This window comes from Geotrypetes seraphini, chromosome 7 (genome assembly GCF_902459505.1).
Source record: "Geotrypetes seraphini chromosome 7, aGeoSer1.1, whole genome shotgun sequence".
NCBI lineage: Eukaryota > Metazoa > Chordata > Amphibia > Gymnophiona > Dermophiidae > Geotrypetes > Geotrypetes seraphini.
In genome coordinates this window covers 130,620,417-130,639,954 of record NC_047090.1, presented here as the reverse complement: position 1 = coordinate 130,639,954, position 19,538 = coordinate 130,620,417, and the positions used below count along the sequence as shown (strand labels likewise).

General features: G+C 40.9%; 1 protein-coding gene and 1 long non-coding RNA gene across 4 annotated transcripts in view; one reads left to right on the top strand and one right to left on the bottom strand.

Annotated features, from left to right (window-relative positions):
* Positions 1–19,538, top strand: part of MDGA2 (MAM domain containing glycosylphosphatidylinositol anchor 2) — a 1,122,977-nt gene that overhangs the window by 903,488 nt on the left and 199,951 nt on the right. The window lies entirely within an intron of this gene.
* The window catches only part of LOC117363819, a 37,259-nt gene continuing 36,568 nt past the window's right edge, over positions 18,848–19,538 (bottom strand). Inside the window, exon 4 of the long non-coding RNA XR_004540130.1 lies at positions 18,848–19,127. This is a non-coding gene — a long non-coding RNA (uncharacterized LOC117363819). The remainder of the gene's footprint in view (positions 19,128–19,538) is intronic.

The window sequence follows — 19,538 nt, the reverse complement described above, 5'->3', positions numbered from 1 at the left end:
TTAACTCCTATCAAAGGATACAGTCAAAGAATTTTACCCACATTATCAAAATATTGAAAAGTCTGTGTTGTGGTCAAGTGAGGACATGGTACTTTTCCAACAACAGTGAAAACAGGACTAAACATCCATGATTACACTGGGAAATGTGTCTATGAGCTCTACGTAAGCCAGTTTTAGTTCAACTTTACTTGCTGTTAGTCAGAAGTCAGCTCAGTATTTTTAGCATTAATTTCTACCTCTTTAGCAAGTTTCTTGTCAAAATCTCTCTTGTCTTTCGCTATTACTTTTTTTATTTTTCTTACATATAAGTTTTCAATGCTTTTACTCATCTCTGGTTTCGTTAGGTATGAATTGCCAGAAAAGTTTTGTTTCATATTGTTTTCCGGGTCATTTCCAGGATGGCCCTTTTTTCATCATGAGAGTAAAGTCATTGAGTGTGCACTTTGGAAAGAGGATTCACCATGTAGAAAGAACTGAAGAAAACAAGTTCTATAACATAAATGTTGAATAGACTATGCAACGCAACACCAAAAAATCTTAAAATATTGAATGGAATACTATCATTTGACTCATTTTATCTGATGCTGTGACGTATTTCCGGCTCCAGTTTTCTGGGCGTTTGGCTTTACTTATCCACTGCCTTCTACATGCTGTTACACGCTGCCGTCATTTCAGCGTCTTTGTTTTTCCAGAAGAAACTTTAAATGATTGTAGGTTCCTGAAGAAGGATGTTATCTGAAACTGAGTTCCGTTGAACCTATTTTCAAGCAACAAGTTACTACCATGTGTTTGGATTTCTGTCCTGAAACCTGTTGGGTCTTTGGACCTCCCCATTGAGATATGTTTTTGACTCTTTACAGTTTTCTGGACTGTGCAGTCTTTTCATGTTTTATATACTACTAGTATTTAAGCCTGTTACATTAACAGGTGCTAGAATAGATGTGTCTGTCTGTCTTTCTTTCTGTCTCTCTCCTTGGCTGCTATCTGTCTGTCTTTATTTCTGTCTATCTCTCTCCTTGGCCGCTGTCTGTCTTTCTTTATTTCTGCCTGTCTGTTTCTCGTGCCCCTTCTCCCACCTACCTGTCTTTCTATGTGTGTGTCTTTATTTCTGTCTGTCTATCTATCTCCCTTCCCCTGAATGTCTTTATATCGTGCCCCTTCTTCCACATACCTTTCTTTCTGTGTGTGTGTCTTTATTTCTGTCTGTCTATCTATCTCCCTGCCCCCTGCCTGTCTTTTTATTGTGCCCCTTCTCCCACCTACCTGTCTTTCTGTGTGTGTGTCTGTCTTTTTATCATGCCCCTTCTCCCACCTACCTGTCTTTCTATGTATATGTCTTTATTTCTGTCTGTCTGTCTATCTCCCTGCCCCCTTTCTGTGTGTGTGTCTTTATTTCTGTCTGTCTATCTCCCTGCCCCCTGCCTGTCTTTTTATTGTGCCCCTTCTCCCACCTACCTGTCTTTCTGTGTGTGTCTTTATATCTGTTTGTCTGTCTATCGCCGTGCCACTTGCCTGTCTTTTTATTGTGCCCCTTCTCCCACATACCTTTTTTTTTTGTTTAGAGAGCAAAGTGCAACTGGCGCATAGAAACCGCTGCTGGCTCAGCTGTAGGAAGTGTAGTAGGAAAGCACTGAAAATCACCACCCGTGCATGCACACGCGCCGCTACTACCATGTCTCTGCCACGGAGCTATGGATCACGGAGGCAGAGATCACGGAGGTAGGAGTGTGCATGCACCCTTAGGGTTTTATTATTATTGATGCTAGCGCAACATTGTTATGGTTTACACAGTTTTAGTGTTTTTTCACTTTATTAAGTTTTGCACTAATTTGTATCTCACATGGAAGACTCTATGATGGTGAGGTGTGTGGTGACACACGGATTGCAGTATTGAACATTCGTTCGTTCACTTGACTATACAATCCTGCACTGAGGTCTTCCTATCACTCAAAATTTATAAATTTAAAAACCTCAATAATATCTTTTATTACTAAGATTTTTTAGTGTTGTGCCGCACAGTCTATTCAACATTTATATTATAGAACTTGTTTTCTTCAGTATTCACTGTTGTTCTATATAAACTCGGGTTCTGTTAGCCTATGTAGAAAGAAGGCACGCACTTTCTGAAAAAGCATGCATTATCCCCAAATTCTATAAAAAGCATTAAAAATTACACATGCACAATTTAATTGAATAATGAGTCTGTTAGCACCAATAAATGGTATCTTAACAAGCAATTATTGGCACTAATTAGTTTTATTTAAAATATACATGTAGATGTGGGATCCATTCTTAAATTTTACATGTGAGACAAAAAAGGCATAGAAATGAGAGGTTCGTGGGCAGATCAGGGATGTTCCTTGGATTTACACACATACCTGTGTTTCCTCGAAAATAAGACACTATCTTATATTAATTTGGGGTCCAAAAAATGCACTAGGGCTTAATTTTGGGGAATGTCTTTTTTTTTTTTTTTTGTATACAATGATCATCTTTCACCCATCCCCTTGTACATCATCTTTCTGTCCCTCCTTCCATTTCCCCCGTGCAGCAGAACCCCAAAAGCAATTTCATTATGTTGCAATAGATCTAATCTAATCTAAGCATTGTTCTTGTATGTCATATCTTCCCTATAAAATAGAGCTTTAAATGGTTAACAAATAAACAAATTACAGATCATCCTTAAACAAACTGAATTTCAGATGTCATAACATTTCTGAAATAAAAAAGTCTTGAGATCTTTGTGGAACAGATAATAAAATCCATTCCCCCAAGCAGCAGGACTCTGACGACCCTCCCACCGTGAGGCCGACAAACAGCAGCAGTGGCAGCACTGAATAGGCTGCTTCGCGGCCTTCCCCGCCAGGGCCTTCCCTGTGCTGCAACACAGATGACCACTGGTAAGATTAAGTACTGACCCTCCCACACACACACACAGTGGTCACTAATCCCCTCCCATGTCCCCAAATTCTGAATGAAACAGTACATACCTGTCTCTAGAACAGTATGGGAAATCCTATTAGAGCATCATGCAGATGTCTTAAGTACCCTGGTGAGTGGACTAGTGAGCCAAAGAGAGGAAGACCCAAGTCCATAAACCCTATAACCACTATATTTATGGTAGAAAGTGTGAGCCCACCAAAATTATACTATATTACTATATAGATGCCATCTACAGCCATAAGTGCTATTGAGGTGGCAAACATGTAGGTACAGTAGGTTTAGAAGGAGGTTATGCTGAGATCTACTTCTGGCACCCTTTATGTAAGTTCACAGCAGTGCCATATAAGGTGCCCCACTGCTCTACTGATATATCTATGTGGCCAGTCCATTACTGTGCTGACTCCTCCCATGTCCAAATGGTCTGGATTTGGAGGTTTTCAACTTAGACACTTTGGTGATCAGAAATGGTGAACAAAGTTTGACATCCTAAAGTTGTCCAAGTAGATGATTTTTGAGGAAAACAATTGGACATTTCTCTGCACTTGACTTTGGACTACTTGCGGGAAACATCCAGAGATTCTACAAATGGTACCTGGAGTTAGGTGTGTAGATCAGTGTGCCTAGCCAAAGTAGGTACCTAACTTAATTATTCAATTTGGCTTAATCTTCACTGTTAATTGAAAAACACAATTAAAACACATTTTTAAAAAATAATTAGCTGCTAGGCACCTAACTCAGTAAGCGCCTACTACTTCAGGTTAGGCATCTACTCTGAGGTGTCTACCAAAAAGTAGGCATGCTTAGGTTCGGATTCTGGGTGGATTTTGGGCATGGTCTTACTTAGGTGCTGGTAGGCACGTAACATGGCTGCAGTCATTTAGGCCAAGAAAACCATGGCATAAAAGGGAATGTGCCTAAGATTTCAAAGCCTACTGGTGCCTAAGACCACTTAGACTTGATTTTAGAAACAGCACCTAGCGGATGATTGACAATTGCGCTCAGTGGTGCCTACAAGTTAGGTGCCATTTAGAGAATCAGAACCTTATTTTATAAAACATACATCCTCCTCCCCCCTCTCCCCGACATTCAAAGCTATGTAACTGGCCAGAAATGACCGCTAGCCAGTTAAGTAGTGTGTCAATGCCTAACCGAAACTAGTCAGCGTGAGATAACCAGTTATCTTTACTCAGTATTTGTGGCCAGCACTGAAAATTTAACAGGTTATATCATGTCATAACCGGCAATATTCAGTGCTGATTGGCTAATCTTAGCAGACAAAACATACCACATAAATATCAGTCTATCTTTTCCTACTGTTTAATTGGCCAGAGCTGAATATTTGCTTAGCTGGATAAGTTAGTGCTGGCCCAGAGAAAAAGAATATTCAATGCCAGTCACTGGAAACAGTCCAGCATTCAATATCTGGGGCCAATGGCACTTACGCAGGCTGCTTCCCACTGGCTGAATATTGGCCCCACTGTAGTATATCAAGACAACTCTTCTGCTTGGTACAAACTGCGTCCCTAGGAATGGTGACATGCAAATCATGCAAAAATTGGTGCTATCTCTTGCTAGTGAAATATATGTTTTTTTTTGATAGATTCTAATTTTGGGGAATAGCACCAGCCTGCATTGTACAATGTTTTCTTAAAAAAAATACTGACCACAAAAACAACAAAGAAGATGCTGATATCCCACGAAGAAAGCCAAGTATACAAACTAGAGTGGGGATCAAAACTAGTCATACAATGGAGACAAAGTTGTGGAAATGTTCACACAGGACTCAACACAGATTGAGTTTCGGCAGAAAGTCTTCATCAGGAGTCCGACACAATGTGATGAGCACCTTTGAGAAAGGAATAGGAAGAAACAGCGATTAATATTGAACCTTTTTAAGGCTGCAAAGTTGGGATTATCAGAAAGTAGAGGAAAAGCCAGGAATTACAGAATGAGAAGAACATGAGAAAAATCTTATATAATAAAATGCTAAGCGCGCATGCGCACTCTTACCCCTTGTTCCCTGATCCCTGATCTGTCGGGCTGTGGCAGGTAAGAGTACGCATGTGCGTGTCTAAGGACCTGCAGCAGGTAACCAGGGCCAGATTTAGATGAAAAGAGGCCCTAGGCTATTCCACTTATGAGGCCCTTTCACCTCCCATTTTTAAGTTTGTAAATTACATGAGATAATAAAATACATCATTACTCTGATATATATCAATATGTTAAATGAAACATGTTGTTATTGGTACTAACCTTTATAAAAAATGTGACACGGATCTTGAGGCACTAGGCCGAAGCCTAGTTAGCCTAGTTTGCCTATAGGAAAATCCAGCCCTGCAGGTAACACAGAGATGTGGCAGAGGAAATTAGGCCAGTAGAAGACCGCGAAGCAGCGTGTCTACTGTGCCTGGGACGCTGCTGGAGCTGTGAGGTTTGTCGGCCATCTAGCGGTAGGAGGTTGGCTGGGAGGGTCAACGGGGGTTTCTGGTGTGCCGGGTAGGGTCAGCGCAGGGGGAGGGGGGTTAAAAACATGCTGATCAGGGAGATGGGAGGCAGGCTGGCATCGAGGGGTGGGGGGGTTTCAATGGAAGCATGCTGCTCAGGGGGATGGGAGGCAGGCAGGCAGCTGGCATCGAGGGGGTTGGGGGCTTTTAATGGAAAGATGCTGCTCAGGGGTATGGGAGGCAGGCAGGCAGACTGGCATCGGGGGGGTTAAATGGAAACATGCTGCTCAGGGGGATGGGAGGCAGGCAGGCTGACATCGGGGGGGACAAAGTCTGGAAGATAATGATGGGGACATAGGAAGGAGGCACTGGGGGCACTAAGGACACGGGAAGGAGGCACTGGGGGCACTAAGGACATAGGAAGGAGGCACTGGGGGCACTAAGGACACAGTACGCAGGCACTGGGGCACTAAGGACACAGTACAGAGGCACTGGGGGTACTAAGGACATGGGAAGGAGGCACTAGGGGCACTAAGGACATAGGAAGGGGCACATATATTCTTTGTAAGTTTTTCTGTTCCTGCTTGTGTAAAAGGAACTGCTGAAACAGTTATCATTTTGTTTCACTAAGGACATAGGAAGGAGGCACTGAGGGCACTAAGGACATAGGGAGAGACACAGACAGAAAAAATGACAGACAGACAGGCAGCGTGCAAGGAGAGAGAGACAAAGAAAAACCAGACAGACAGGCATCTACTCTAGCACTCGTTAATATAACGGGCTTAAAGACTAGTATATGCAATATCAAAGAATGATCTGGTCTCTTAGAGGGAAATATAATATTATTTATTTGTTATTTGCAGAGTCTTGATATACCTCAAAATGCCAATGGGTGGTTACAGTGTTGTTTACAGTTGAAAATGCTGAGGCAAGACAGTAAGAAAATAAAGCAATAGCGGATGAAGAGACAGTGGAGGTTGTCTGGAGAAGAGAGAAAATAGTCCTTGAAAACAAGGGATAGAAATTTTGTACTCTATACGAGAGGAAAGTGATATCCAGTGTTCAGAGCGAATAAGTGGAGTGATGTAATCAAGTGGTTGAGAGTTACAATGTAGATGAACAGCAGTAGACTGGACAAGTTGTAAATGCTTAAGGAAAGAGCAAAGGTAGACTGGCATAGAAGAATTGCAATAATCAAGATGAGTGATGAACAGACTAAGCAGAGCTTGAATTGCAGCAAATGGGAGAAAAATACGGACAGAGCAAATGCAATGAAGAGATAATAATAATAATGAATAACAGTCTATCTGAGACTTGAAACTAAGTTTAAGCGTCTTTATAAGGCAAAGAGCAGTGCTCCACAAAGTGGGGGAGGGGGGTGATAGTAAATAATTTAGCGAAATATATGGTTTCACATTTCTTTGCATTAAAGACTCAGGCCCAAATTCTGTAACCAACTTGATGAGCACCTTTGATACCTTAAAAAAGTTAGTTGTGGATATTTGATACATTGGGTCGGACTCCTGATGAAGGCCTTCTGCCGAAACTCAATGTGTTGAATCCTATGTGAATATTTCCTTGAAAAAGACTTGGGAGTGCTGGTAGATACAACAATGAAATCAAGGGCACAATGTGCAGCAGCTTCAAAGAAAGCAAACAGAATGTTGGGTATTATTAGGAATGGCATTACAACCAGGATGAAGGAAGTCATCATGCCACTGTATCGTGCGATGGTGCACCCGCATCTGGAGTACTGTGTCCAGTATTGGTCACCGTACCTCAAGAAGGACATGGCGATACTTGAAAGGGTCCAGAGAAGAGCGACGAAAATGATAAAAGATGTGGAAAACCTTTCATACGCAGACAGGTTGGAAAGGCTGGGGCTCTTCTCCCTTGAAAAGCGGAGACTCAGAGGAGACATGATAGAGACTTTCAAGATCATGAAAGGCATAGAGAAGGTAGAAAGGGACAGATTCTTCAGACTATTGGGAACCACAAGCACAAGGGGGCACTCAGAGAAACTGAAAAGGGACAATTTTAGAACCAATGCTAGGAAGTTCTTTTTTACTCAGAGGGTGGTGGACACCTGGAATGCGCTTCCGGAGGTTGTGATAGGACAGAGTACACTAAGGGGGTTCAAAGAAGGATTGGATAAATTCTTGAATGATAGGGGGATTGAGGGATACAGATAGAGGTAGAGATAGAGTATAGATAGAAGGATAAAAGGGATCAAAGGGCTTAGAAAAGGATCACCTTACAGGTCATGGGCCTGATGGGCAGCCGCGGGTGCGGACTGCTGGTCATGATGGACCTCTGGTCTGACCCAGCGGAGGCAACTTCTTATGTTCTTAAAGAATGGATTGAAGTTTGTCTCCATCGTACGCCTAGTTTTGATTCCCACTCTGTTTTGTCTGCATGAGACACTGACCACCATGGGCAGATTTGGAACTGGATACCAGCACTGGCCCAAATCCAGATATTGACACTTAATATTCAGTATATCAGCAGTCACTGGAGGATATCCATCTCCAGCCAGTATTCAGTGCCAGTGCATGGATAGCCATTTGGGCAAATTAGACAGCTTTTTACCCGGCTCAACATTCTCAGATAGCTGTCTGGTACGGCATTAAATATTGACGTTGCCTGAATAAGTCCCAGCTCTTCCTTAGCCCTGTCCCCAGACTACTCCATACTGATACTCAGCATCACTTTTCAGTCATGTTTAATTTAATATAAGTGCTAGACCCCATCAACCTGATATAACTGGGTAGGAGCACCCCCCACCTCCCCCCCCCCCCCCCATACACACACATACACACACACTTGGTTAGATAACATTGACTATATACACCATAGTTTTCAAATTGCTTTCTCCAAATTATCAGGGAAGACTATGGTGAACTGGGAACATATTTTTAAAACCTCCTGACAGCAACCTCCAGGCTGAAAATAATGACTAGTATTGTGCTGTCCTCCAGTACTCTCCTCTCAGAAGAAGAGAAACAGGTCAAAGTTCCCTGTCCCTCAGTGTCACTGGGGTGGAGTGTACTTCATGCTGCCAGATAGGCCCTCACCTGGAATCAGGAGCCTGGCTTTTTGCTGGCAAAGGTAATTGGATGTTGCTATGGACTGACAGATAGAAACATAACGGCAGATAAAGGCCAAAATGGCCCATCTAGTCTGCCCATCCGCAGTAACCGTTATCTCTTTCTCTCTCTGAGAGATCCCACGTGCCTATCCCAGACCCTCTTGAATTCAGACACAGTCTCTGTTTCTACCACCTCTTCCGGGAGACTATTCCACGCATCTATTACCCTTTCTGTAATAGAAACATGACGGCAGATGTTTTCCATATCCCATAATATTGCAACTATGACCTTAGTCTGAAGCACCCTTTCATAATCCAGGTCTGTGATTTTCCAAAATTGACTCCATCCTTTCCCCTCCCCTCGTTTGAATTGTTACAGTCTGTGATGATGATTGGATGAGCCCTGTCTATCCAAGGTTACCTGAGTTATGGATGGCTCGAGACGTTTTCCCAACTTTAATTATAATGCCAGCTAATTTATGAGATGGTGCTGCTGGTGCTCTTCTCTTTAAAAGAAAAAAAAAAAATCCATATTTGTTAGTGATGTTCAATTTTGTTTATACAGTAATAAAAAGAAAGTCTTTTAGTACGAAATAATTAACATGCAGGCAAACATTGCTCAAGGCTGGATAAGCTTCTGTTTGGCTGCCAAGTGTACTGCTTAAAATTCTAGCCATGGCTTTGGACCTAGACACTTTCATGTCTTGCTTTCCTCTATTGTCAATATCACCAGATATATAAGTGATTAAGTTTAGTCAAGACTTATCGCAGTGCTATTAATCAACCTCAGGTATGTCACACAAATCATCAGCAACAATCCAGTCGGGCTATTTTTATCTCTAATTTCATTTCCATCCAGTCAGGCGTGCATTTTAATTCCTCTGACATATCATCACGAGTGATACAATTTACATATTTCCATTCATTAAGAAAGAACCTATTAGCAAAAGTGCAAACAAGAGCATGCTTGCTGAAGCAATTGAATCTCTAGCCAGCTGCACTGATAGATGTACAAATGGATTGCAAGATGTCATAGAATATAATCTATTTTAACACATGCATACCAACTGAGGTAACAGCCGCTATACAGGTAAAATTCTTGCATCTCTGGACAATTCTAATTTGTTATAAATTAAACATAAGTGGTTACCACAAGCTAGCAAATTACACAAATTACCAGTAAATTGCTTTGTAACATTTCATTATGAAGGACATGCTGTTGAGAATAATTCGCCATTCCTCCATTATATTTTTTTGTGACAATATAAAGAGTCTTTAGTAGAATTTTGGTTTGTTTATGCTACTGAAGTGTATATGGTGTCTTCTATTACAAATGCATGGAATGTATTCATGTGAATTGTCAGATTTGCAGGGTTCTGGGGTGGTGTCATACCAAATCGGTTTTATTTACTTGTATGTGCAAATGACTGTACCGTGGCAGTCACCCAACAGGAAAGGATAATCAAAGATTTGATGTATCAAAATGCATGACATCTATTGCTGGATATTAAGTAATAGCAGTATCTATTTCTCTTAGATGCTCTCAGCCTATAGTGGCAATTACTGATGAGTGAGTAAAATTGAATATAAAACTTAATATAAATAAATAGTGGCTAGAGATCGCAGCTACCATTTTGAACTCAGGATAGTAAGGAGCAAGAACATTTAGGGATCACTTTTGTCCTACCACTAACCCACAAGGGCCCCTCTTTGTAAATGTTGAGTGGATGGTGATGCTGCTCAGGGAGTGTGGGTTCAAGATGCTGTTTGGGATGCTGCTCAGTGGTGGTGGTGATAGGGGGGTAGACAGTGAAGAGTTCAGGATACTATTCAGAATGGTGCTCTGCGTGGTGGAGGGTTTAGGATGGTGCTCAGGGAGATTGGAGAGGTTTTTGCTTTTTGTTTTTAACAGGTAACAAACAGCTCATGGTAATTAATTAATTAATTAATTAAAGCCCTGATTCTATAAAAGGTACCTACGGATCTAGGCAGAAGACATCCCATGACACTTCCACCCCCTACAATTAGCAGGAGGGATATCCACTCCTTTTTGCCTAAGACCCCTGACACCCCTACACCCATGATCAGCAGGAGGGATGCCAATTCTCTCCTGCCTAATTCCTCCGACACCCCCACATCCAATTAGCGGGAGGGATAACCACTCCCTCCTGCTGCTGGGACCCCTTGATCCCCCGAACTCCCAACACCCTACCCGACACCCCAACATCTAGCCCAATACCCCCAACACCTCAACATCCCACCCTGATACCTCCCTACCTTTGAAGAAGACTGGCAGTAGGGTTGCCCACTTCTTCCTGCCAGAAGACCCACCTCTTCTAAAAAGGCAGGCACCAGGGATGCACCAAGGAGGGGTCTAAGGACCTGGTTGGCCAAGATACCTAAGGCCAATCAGGGCCATATCAGGGCCTTAGGCCTCCTTCCCGGTGCATCATGGGATGCCCTGGGATGGCCTGTCTCCAATTGGTCCAGATACCAAAGGCCACTCCCATGTATTTTTGTTCTAAAAACCTTACCTACCTCCACCTGCAGTCGGGACTCCCATTTATAGAATTAGTCCCTATATGTATGGGAAGTTATTAACATTGTAGTATTCCTTGAAAACTAACAAGTAATTTTATTTTTTCTGTGGTAGTTATCCTAACTTTAGCAACAAAGCAATCAAGGCTTTGTTACTGGCTGGATCTTCTTATCTTTGCGAACTTGGATTTTCAGCTCTGAAAGAAATTAAATTGAAAAAAAGAGAACAACTGTAGATGGTGAATGATGAAATGCATGTTTGCTTGTTGACTATCAAGCTGCGCTTTGAGTTAATTTGCACTCAAAAACAAGCACATCCATTGCATTAATTAGCAATTCTAGGCTTTCTACTTTAGTTTCATCGTTGTTACAATTACCCATATATAGTTTAAAGAACTTTAAATAAATAACTCTAAAATTAAATTTTTTTAATTGGTTTTGCAATTTTATCATTTCAATTATAATGTGCCATGAAACACATTTGCTTTTTTTTAGTGTGCTGAAACTAAAAAACGTTTGAGAGACACTGCTTTATGTTAAAGTCTGCTTAATGTTTATGTAACTTGATTGTATATATTCCTGTAAATAACATTAACTGCTACAGTGTACAGTCCTGTTCAGAAGTTTATGGGAGAGTAAAACAGAGTGTTCATTGAAACATTCTGGAATGCAAGTGGGTTTATCACAGAGCGAAGGTTGCATCTGTCTCTGATACCAGCCATCCACTCTTTATTGGGCACAAACTTTAGAGCCCTGTTTCCAGAAGGCTTATCCAAAGCACAAACTCTAGAAACCTGAAGATATACAGGTCATAATACTCTCTGCAACTAGGTTTATCTGGTGACTGGACATATTGAAAACAACCATGGGGATCCTGGAGGACCTTACTGGACACAAAACCAATATCTTTTTAATCTGTAATTCATCAAGTCACTAGGACTCGAACATGAGTCGATGGCACCTAACTAATTAACTTTGTGAACCCACCAGGGACAGAATATCTAAGGTGTTTTTGTACCTAGGGCAATGGAGGGTTAACATTCTTTAAGTATGCTGGACCATTTTTTATGAGGATCTTGAAAATCATATTTGGGAAAATTTAACATTTTTCCATATAAGGTACTGGTAGCTAGTATAATCAAATCAGTGCAGAATAGCATCTATAGTCAAGCTGTAAGAGGGTTCTACTAGGAGTTTTAGCATCCATGGCGAAAACAAAACTCTGGTTTGACAGAATCTTGATAGCTATCCCCCATTCAGTCACCTATACCATATTAACCCTAGGATGAAAGTGCCCACAGTGTTCTGGAAAGAGTAACATCACCTAGAAAACCATAAACATAGCAATGGAAAGAAAGGCAATTCCTATATTATATTCATATATAGAATGTTCTTTCTCTAATGGTTCATATTACATTAATAGTTATTAATTGTAACAAATTATATTTAATGGTTGAGGGCTTTTTAAGGCCCTCTACTGCACTACTCTTGTGATCATATAGGTAGAACTCAGTGTGCTTCCACCACATGAGTATTTACCCATTGTTTGAATGAACTGGAAAGATGGCACCATATTCACATCCACTGCGGAATATCGCCTATGCTCCAATAATTGATCCTCCTTGGAAGAGTCTCTGCTGCATCCTGGTGAATCCTGTTCCTTTAAATGGTATGTAACTTTTATTTTATATACAATTTGTTTATAAGGACCAGTGTAACACAAACTGTGTGCTGCCTGTGCAGTCTTTTTTCTCCTCTTTTTGTAACTCAACAATGTCGTTCATTTGTGATGCATCACTTTCATGTTTTGTACAGCCAGCATTGCCATATACAATTCAGCCTGAGTTTGCAAACAGAGGCACATCCTGTAGGCAGCACAGCAAGGGGCACGTCTTTTATGCAGTCAGCCGCCACCAGCGCCTGTCTTTGTCCCTGGTGTTTCTCCTCCTCCCCGCACATCTTCTTTTGCAGCAACCTCCACTGACAGCTCAGGGCATGCGCATGACATCATTGCGTCAACATCCAAGCACTACCGGGTGCCTTCGAGCCGCGGCCGCTGGTTTAGTGTGCCGCAGCTTGCAAAGTTTGCAACACACTGGCATAGACATAGGGGTTATGGGGAAATAAAGGGAAATAGATGTATTAGCATTCAATGTTGTCTATATTTTAGGAAGATTAAGGAACTCATTTTCTAGATCCTGATCTGTGATAGGGTTTGGGTCATCCTCTTAATGGACTACTGAAGGTGTCTATTTTGACTTGCCCTTTTACCTATAGGAGAGGCCATATGAGTAGCAGACCTGTAGAGCAGCTTTGGAGGGTCCTGTTCTCTTTGACAGTAAGTACACAATTTTTTTTACTTCATGAGGATTATTTTATAATGAGTTGCCTGGTTTAAGAAGGCAAGTAAAAAGAGAAAAGTATCTCAAAAGTGGCACAAAACGCTAGATGGACGCTATCCACAGGAAAGCATCCACGTTGTGATTTTCAAAACTCAGAATTGAGCTGGATTTCTTTGCAGTTTATCTAAATCACAAGGTGAGGGGTTGGGGAGTGTTTGAGGTGGGATTTGGTAGGACAGTTTCCCGGGATAATGGAACAAGATAAAAATGTCTATGGAAAGAATCGGAACATCTGTTTCAATTGCGACTAAATCACAAAATGTTGCTCTGACAGTGACCACTGACAGGATTAACGTATGGTCCTGTATCCTCTCCTATCCCCCAAAGATGTGACAGTTCATACCAGGCTCCCTGACAGCTTCACACATAAAAAACATTATCATAGGGGGGGAGGGGTGTTGTGTGCTGAGGTGTTCCGCGATAGTTTTTGCATGAGTGTTCCATGCACTTAAAAATAAAATTTACTTTTTAGTGCTGGGGTTTGTTGGGGGGGGAGGCAGAGAGCGGTTGCTGCATGGGCATGTCTGCACATGTACAGTTTAGTGCGTGCTTAATGCAGAAGCCCTTCTGTTACATATACGAGGTCTGACAATTACGTTCATTAAATTGCCTCTGTGCGCTAACGTTGACAGCACAGTACAAACAACTTGGTAAGGTTTCATGACCTTGGTATGTCAGTGTCTCATAGCTATCTTCGTGTCGACGTGTGGCGGTGTCTTGCTGAGTGGTGTTCATTATTGTTGCGTGTTTTTGTGTGACATCACAAGAATGTCGAACTTGAATGAAAGCAATTAACAAACATTAAATTTCTTCTTAAACTTGGCAAGAGTGGAAATGAAATCAGGGACATATTGGTCCAAGTTTATGGAGATAATGCCATGAAGAAAATGACAAGGGAGAATGCTGCAGAGACGATGTGCTTGATGCCAGGTCTTTGTTTCTGTTGTTGAGCGTTGTTTTTGCAACGTGGTCCACCTTGATGATACAGGATCAAGGAGTCGACACGGTCCGTGTTTCGATGAACACATCTTCCTCAGGGGTCCAGGTTGGTTCCAAAATGGGCCACAATAACATCCAAAAGGTTATCAAGCTGCTGTACCGGGTCATGGTATGCCCCCACCTGGAATACTGCGTCCATGAAGAAGGACACAGTACTACTCGAAAGGGTCTAGAGAAGAGCGACTAAAATGGTTAAGGGCCTGGAGGAGTTGCTATACAGTGAGAGATTAGAGAAACTGGGCCTCTTCTCCCTTGAAAAGAGGAGACTGAGAGGAAACATGATCGAGACGTTCAAAATACTGAAGAGAATACATTTAGTAGATAAAGATAGGTTGTTCACCCTCTCCAAGGTAGACAGAACGAGAGGGCACTTTCTAAAGTTAAAAGGGGATAGATTCCGTACAAATGTAAGGAAGTTTTTCTTCACCCAGAGAGTGGTAGAAATGTGGAACGTTCTTCCAGAGGCTGTGTTTAGGGGAAAATACCCTCCAGGGATTCAAGACAAGATTAGACAAGTTCTTACTGAACCAGAACGTACGCAGGTAAGGCTAGACTCAGTTAGAGCACTGGTCTTTGACCTAAGGGCCGCCGCGAGAGCGGACTGCTGGGCACAATGGATCACTGATCTGACCCAGCAGCGGCAATTCTTATGTTCTTATGAGAGAAAGTGTCACTGTCAGACGGCCGCCGCCCGCTAGTGGGCCACGGACCGGGGGTTGGGGACCCCTGCTCTAGAGGAGAGGAGGGACCGGGGAGATATGAGATAGAAGTTTAAATACTTGAAAGGTATTAATATATAACCAAATCTTTTCCAGAGAAGGGAAAATGGTAAAACTAGAGGGCATAACTTGAGGTTGAAAGGAGGAAGACTTAGGAGTAATATTAGGAAGTTCTTTTTCATGGAGAGAGTTGTGGATGTCTAGAATGCCCTCCCGAGGGAGGTGGTAGAGAGGAAAATGGTGATGGAATTCTGAAAAACTTGAGATAAACACAGAGGATATCTAATTAGAAAACAAATGGTATAAATTAAAGAACTAAGGCCAGCATTAGACAGACTTGTACGGTTTGTGTCCAATGTATGGTGATTTGATGTAGGATGGGCTAGGTGGGGAGGGCATCAATGGGAACTCCACTAACTTGGAACATTAGGACGTTACTGGCCAGACTTTACAGTAGATATCCTGCAAACAACGGGATGGTCGGAGAGGTTGGAGTGGTTGGATAGGTTAGATGGCAACTTCAGTAGCTGAAATCTAGGACAATTCCAGGTGGACTTTAGTTTATGGCCCAGAAACCATCAAAGAAAAGGCAAGTTAACTTAAACAGGTATTTTTAATGAGAATAACTAATAGGCAGACTGGATGGACCGTTCCGGTCTTTATCTGCTATCATTTGCTATGCTAACTATATACAGAATTTGGTCCTTAGTACACACTAAACTTAAGTAAATGGACCCATTAATAAGAGGTGGAGTTTTGACTGAGTTAGCTGGTATTTTGCATACCCGTGTGCTTCTAGCTATAAAAATGACTTGTTTTTCCCTCTTTCTCAGTTCCTTCAGACATAGGTAATTGTTATATTCTTGCTACTCTGGCATGTATTCTTTTTTTCTGACTCTTATTCTGCGTAAACAAAAATATACAGGATTGAAAAAAAAAAGTAATTAAAAAATCTGCCCTACGCAATCATTTCAGCTCATCTGGGAGCATGAATATTGTGTAAGTAGGAAAATAAAAATGTTGAGCTGGTTTTATTTCACTAGCATGCTATTATCACAAACTTTTCTGCAAAGAGGAAATGAGTGATTCAGTGGCACAAATTAAAGGTGTTATCCTGCTTGTGAGACAGATAGGGAAGTTGTTTAATTCTTCAGTTTGGAAATAAATAAATAAATAAATAGATTAATAATTTGGTTTTATTATTACTTGTTCCCAAAAAATTGTAAATATCACACCCTTTACTGGATGACAGGAATAACAGTGGTTAAGCTAATCACTGTTCAATACATAAAAGCATTTTACTGTGTAGAATCTAACAGTTTTACTCACTTTCTTGTTCTAAAGCTACTTATATTCTTATACGTTGGTGAGGTGTTCTTTGAAGTGTGAAAATATTTGGGTGAAACGTGTATAGAATAAATGACTTAGAGAGGACTTTATCAATATGTGCTACTGCAGTGGTTCTTAAACCTGTCCTGGGGGACCCCCAGCCAACCGGGTTTTCAAGATATCCCTAATGAATCTGCATGAATGGGGTTTGCCTATAAAGTAGGTAGTAGGCATGCAAATTTCTCTCATGCATATTCATTAACAAACAAAAACCAACGGGACTTGTCACAACTCTTGATAGCCACAATAATATAGCATCAAACTAAGGAACTATTAATTTATCTAATTACATATATTTTATTATAATGTAAATACTACTCATAACAGTATATATCATTCACATAAATATAACTATGCTCAATAAATAAACACATAAACATACAACTCATTCATCCAACATAAATACCAATGCCCTCCCCATATATCTATATCAGTGCAAAAAGTTCATGTGCATCACCCGTCCAAGCGGGGTCTAAAACAAACAGCATCGGTCCTTATCTTTAGATCAATTGTTGTCATGTAAGTTCCATAACTCCAAAATATATCATATGATCCTTATTGCATTTCCATCCAAATGTGGCAGTTATCAACGCTCAACACAGTTCTGTGTTTCGTCGGATAAGCATCTTCAGGAGGTTAAAATGGCAAAGGCTCCATTTTCATCAATCTATAACACATAAATCATACAATACCACATAATACATAACATTTCATCTAATACTCAACATATACACCCATTCACTCATAATATTCTTCACAATACCTCAGTAGTCTTCAGAACATTTATAACGACAGTTCCTTAGTTTGATGCTATATGCATATTCATTAGGGATATCTTGAAAACCCGACTGGCTGGGGGCCCCCCAGGACAGGTTTAAGAACCACTGTGCTATTGTTAAGATACGTTATTTTACCACAAGTTGTGCTATTTGAGCCACGCTTTACCTTTGTAACCTAACCAGGTCTGGCTGCACCATGAAATTTATGGGGGCGGATCATCCACTTGTAGAAGGTAATCTTATAATAGGGCAGGTAGGCAGGTTTATTTTATAATGACTTATAGGCATAGAAACCAACTCTTCTAAATGTGTGAGTAATAGGGGGGGACTCAAAGCAAGCAAATGTTCATTGGTCACAGTCAAAGAGTTTGCTAAATATTGGGGGGTTCTCAAATACCCACAGCTGGCACCTGGTCCATAGGCTCTGTGATGGAGTGCATAGGAAGATATCGGTCCCCCTTAAATGCTTTCACTCATAGGCCTGGAAAGCTCATCCAGGAGGGCATAGTTTATCCTGAGGAAATAAAATCCCAAGGCTGGGAAACACAGGGAGGTTCAGCGTAAGAAGAAGTAGATCTCCACTGCGTTTGAAGGACCAGATATGTAACTGTGAGGTAGGAAATGCTTTTATCTTACTAATTCTGTGCACACTATGATTCTTCTATGATCTGGTAGCAAACAGACCCTTTTCTTTGCTAATGAACTCCAAGCTGCTTTATGTACACTGCTGAGCTAAGTGCCTGTGAGAGGAACAGGTTTTCATATGAACCACTAAGAGAGCTTTTATTCACTTTTAAACCATGGTCTGGCTGGGTTTGTGAAGACTCCTTGCCCAATATCTGTTCACGTTATAGAGGCTAACCCAAACAGTTTTGTTTTAATTTTTTTTTTTTTTTTTGAGTTTTGACCCGATCAAAACTGTCTAACCATTTTGGGCATAAACCGAAACTGCGGCCAAAACTAAACCCCAAAACTAAAGTTTGGTTGTTTGAAAGTAAACCAATGAGGCCCACTGGGGGGATTGTCAGAGCTTCCAGCTGGCAACTCTCTGTTAAATCCACAGGAGATTATTATCCTCCAGTTTAAGGAAATGTAAGCACAGGCTGACAACTAGGAGAGTCGTTTAACAAAGACTTTTCAACAAATCTGGCACGTTTAGGTTCACAAGTCAAAGTAGATGTAGTTAAATATACCAAGACAGGGCCTTTGCGAGAATGTGCTTAAAAACCATGATTATCAGCTTTTTATGAGAAAGTAACATTGAGATGTTTCCTGTTTTGTATTTAATTAAAAGATAAGCGTGATGTGGATTCTTACTAAAATAGGGTAATGGAGTCCAGACACTGGTCTACATTTAGGACGTTATACCAGCCTGATGCACAATCAAGAATAAAAAAATCATGTTGATGTTCCTGAAAGTGAGGACGATATGCTCTGAAAAATTACAATCAAGAGAAATATATTTGTCAGACTAATTTTAAAATCATTTCATTGTAATATTTCCCTACTAACACTATAAGCTTGACCAGTACTTACACTTGAAAAAATTTACTACAGGTTCCTTTCTCATAGTATCTAGCTTCCACACACCACAAGTTTGATTAATATGCTGCATCTTCATTATACCCAACAGTCCCAAATACTATCCAAGCCAAAATACATATAATTATTTAAATAATGAAAGACCATATTTAGCTCTAGCCACAGTTGCAGAAAATGTTCTGGCTGATGTTTCTGCTTTCTCAATTTGTCTTTAGGCCTCACTTAAGTCCCAGTAGGACTGATGGGGACTTCCACACTCTCTTAATGGGACAGCTGCTGGCCTCCTTTGATTAAGAGAAATAAACAAAAGAATAAACACCACCAACTTTATAATCCCTGTCTACCCTGCTCTCAATGAAATTTATTTATTTATTTTTAACATTTCTATTCCGCTTAAACCTAAGCGGATTGCACGCTAAGTAAAATTGCATTGTCTTAAGGAACGTTGAAAAACTCCCCACTCTGTCCCAAGCAGGCTCACATTCTAAACTAAACTGCTTATGGAAATAAAGAAGATGAAAAATATTATAAATATGTACTGTACATATCTTCCCCCCAAAATATAATACAAATAAAGGAAATAAAACAGGAAGGCAAGAAATTAGAATGAGACTCAACGAAATGAAAAAGCAACTAAAATAAACAAAAAATAAATACAGTCCGGTCTTCCTACTAATCTGATGGAAGGCTGAATT